Here is a 3017-nt window from a genome sequence, read left to right as displayed (position 1 = left end):
CTGATTAAGAGGGCATACTGGAAGGATAATTTGCTCAACTCAGACATACTGACAGCCTCCAAATTTACTGGAAGCATTCACAAACAAGACTGGGATGTACCTATGCATAACACTGCGCAAGTATCTTCTTAATGCACAATGGCAACCAAAAAGCACTCACAAGATATCCCATTGCTTAATATGGGAGGCTCACTAATTATGAAAGTCCTATGATGTTGCTATACACAATCTTCTGTTTTACTGCCATATGAGTACCAAGTTCAGATACCATTTGGAACCCATCAAAAAATCACAGGAAACCTGTCTTAGGCAGAAGAGACAGAGGAGAGTGACAGTAAATATCTTCAGGCATATGGAAGGAAGAAATTGAAAACTGGGATAGATTACTGCAAAGAATGTTACAGACATGATAAAACATAGTGGTAGTTTCCAAATTTTTACTGTCTTATTAGTAAGAAGACCAAAGACACAAGGTGTTTTATACCGTCTTTTCTCCCTCTGTCAGTCTCATTTTTAATTTCCCATGGCAGTAAGCAACATTAAAACTTTTCACACGCAATGGTCTGGTATGAGCCATGCAGTGGAGACTGCTTGGATAGAGGAATATGATACTAGTTCTATAGGGAGGCTTATCAGGAAGTATCTGTCCAGGATTGGGTAACAGTATGGATAGTATCTATGGATAATAATTACCTGTATAGGCAATAAAGATTTCTGTCATTTACTGATAGTTGTTATTAGGATAAAATATTTATAAAGGATGTTTCACATTTCAAAACAAATGCCAACCATTATGGAATTGAGGTCTGGAAAGAAATTTCCTCATAGGTTTATTATCATGTAATTGTCCATAATGGGGTTCTTCTGACTTCCACTTAGTCATGAAGCAAATGAGTAAAACAGTGTATAATAGCTATCTGCTGATGCCATATTCAGGACTAGATGGCTCAGCCATTAAAAATCTGAAAACATCTATTCTGTAAATATTTGAAATCCAGTTATATCAATAGAAGTGGTACATAAAGATTACAGTTATAGTCAGTGGGGTGTTTTCTCTCATTAAAAATGCAAAATTAACTGACAGTTCTGCATTTAACATTTTCTATATGCCTTCTATACTGAGCATATAAAACAGTTAAGAAAGTTTAGTCTAACTTCTTCTATTGCAGACTATTACAGTTTTTATTAGAACAGTGTGCCTTCAGTTTTGGAGAGGATGTTGATTCTGTTTACCTAAAGGTTGGAAAGTCATTGACCTGTTCCTTACAGGTCCTAACTTTTTTCAAGAAGTGATTCCTGGAGATTGCTGTGGGTTTGGACACAGCATACAAAACACCCAGCAAGTATTTCTTGTGAGCTTTACCATGCATTCACCTTTACTCTTTTGGACTCTGGCATTTAGAAGAAAACTTAAGTATTTATCTGGAAAAACCTGATAATTATTTTCTTGAAGTAAGCTCCTCTCTTTTTTGTTACTTGTTGTCTCTGTAATTCAGTGTTGGCACTTTAGAAATCTTAATTGCATGTAATATTAACGCATCTGGGACCAGAACACAATACAGGTAAATACATAGATACATTTATATCTTACATACAGGTTTTAAAAGAGAGAATATGCTTTGAATGAAATATAATCTATTCTTAATAACTGGAACTATCCAATTTTGACTAAAAGTCATTGCATGGAATAAAGAAAAAAGATTCCAAGTTGAATCAACCAGTTTTATACATTATATATAGCAGTACAATATAGATCCATGTGGAAATCATGCATTTTTTTTTCAGCAACGATTCTGTTCATGCTCTAAAAAATTGCCTGAACGTATTATTTTCCTGATTGTTTTATTCTTTTATGTTTATTCTTAATTCCCTCATTGTCTTACTCTTTATGGCAGACCTTACTTAAATAATTTTGTCAGTACATATGGAAGCTTTTAAGAAAGAGCATATGAGTTTCAAAACAGATGTCAGCAGGTGCTGGTGAGGTATCAGACATGGAGCTAGAAGACAGAAAGTGATGTGCCTTTCTACCCATTACCTTGGCTAGTACCAGATTCACAGCCGATTTGGCAACATTCCTAGATACAAGTAGCTTGAAATGGAGGTGGCCAAGGAAAGCGCAGGTGTGGGAATTCTGTGAGGAGTTTATGAATTCACAAAAACTAGAAGGTGCATGAGTGCATTCTACTCGATTGTATGCCATCACTCTCGGGGCTACCGAGAGCTAGGTGGGGAAAGCTTTCCAGGGACTGGGCCTGAGGCAGGGGCTGGGGTGAATAGAACTCACCGCAGCCGAGTATCGGCCACACCGGTGGCGTTCCGTGGGGTGTCCCAGCGCGTTCGTGCGGAACGCACGGCTTTGCCTTCCCAGCAGGGAGTCAGGGCGCTAAACCTTCCGGGTGCCTGACCGTGTGAGTATGTCTTCCCATTCCGGCTAAAGGTGGAAAAGGCATTTTCGTCTCCTTATTCCTTCCTTCCTTCCTTTCAGCCGGCCACATTTTCCGCCAGTCCCTGCCAACCCAACTCATCTCTCCTAGAATGGGAACCGAATGAAAATGTGTGCCCACGATTAAAAAATAAAGAAGCGAAAGCAAACACGGCGTTAGGGAAGGCGCTGCCCGGCAGGACAAACTGGAGCAGGCACAGTTCCTCGCAGCCATTTGGCGTGAGAATCCCTTCAGTCTCTCCCCGCACCCCCTCCTCGGCTCTCGTCCGCCGCCGCAGGGCGGGCGGGGCGGCCCTGGGGGGCGGCACAGCGCGGGCGGGGGCTCGGCTGCCCCGGGCGCTCGCCCCCACCGCGCAGCGGGGCGGAGAGAGAGCGGGAGCGGCGGCGGGAGACGGGCCGCCATATTCCTGCCGCACCACGCCCGCGGAGCCCAACCATTTAAAAGCCGGTCGAGCTCGACCCCTGCTAGTGCACTCGCTTCCCTTTCCGCTGTTCTGTCGGCAACGCGGGCAGGGCCGAGCCGAGCGGAGCCGAAGAGCGGCAGCTCCTTGACAGCGAGCTCCGCTTTCCC

This window comes from Parus major, chromosome Z (assembly GCF_001522545.3).
Source record: "Parus major isolate Abel chromosome Z, Parus_major1.1, whole genome shotgun sequence".
NCBI classification, from domain to species: Eukaryota; Metazoa; Chordata; class Aves; order Passeriformes; family Paridae; genus Parus; species Parus major.
This window is presented reverse-complemented; position numbering follows the sequence as displayed.